Below are 543 nucleotides of genomic sequence, written 5' to 3'. Positions count from 1 at the left end.
GATTTGATTTATATATAAATGTTTAGGACAGGATGTGTAATCGATTATAGTTTAGGGGCATAATTTTAAACTTCATTTATTTTAGGTTTAATTACTCTGTTAGTCCTTATAGTTTCACTGAATTTTTAATTGGTCCCTATATTTTTTTTCTCTTTGATTGAGTTCCTATACCATATCAGATTTTGTAATTAAGTTCCTACCGTGATAAAAATGCTGGAATTAACGAAATATTCTGTTAAGCAAAACGAATATGTCTAACACTTGACTGAATATTTTATATAGTTTAACAGAATATTCTGTTAATTTCAACGTTTTTGTTACGGTAGAGACTTAATTATAAAATCTAATATGGTATAAGGACTTAATTGAAAAGAAAAAAAAAAGTATAAGAACCTAATTAAAAATTCGATGAAACTATAGGAATCGACATAGTAATTAAACATTTATTTTATCCAAGTAAATTATCCCAATAATTTAGTAAAACTTAATATTAAATTTTCTTTTGTTCTTTTATTTCTTATTCACACATAAAACAAAATTTAA

Source organism: Arachis ipaensis, chromosome B01 (genome assembly GCF_000816755.2).
Source record: "Arachis ipaensis cultivar K30076 chromosome B01, Araip1.1, whole genome shotgun sequence".
Lineage (NCBI taxonomy): Eukaryota > Viridiplantae > Streptophyta > Magnoliopsida > Fabales > Fabaceae > Arachis > Arachis ipaensis.
The sequence above is the reverse complement of the archived record's forward strand: the minus strand, read 5'-3'. Positions refer to the sequence as shown.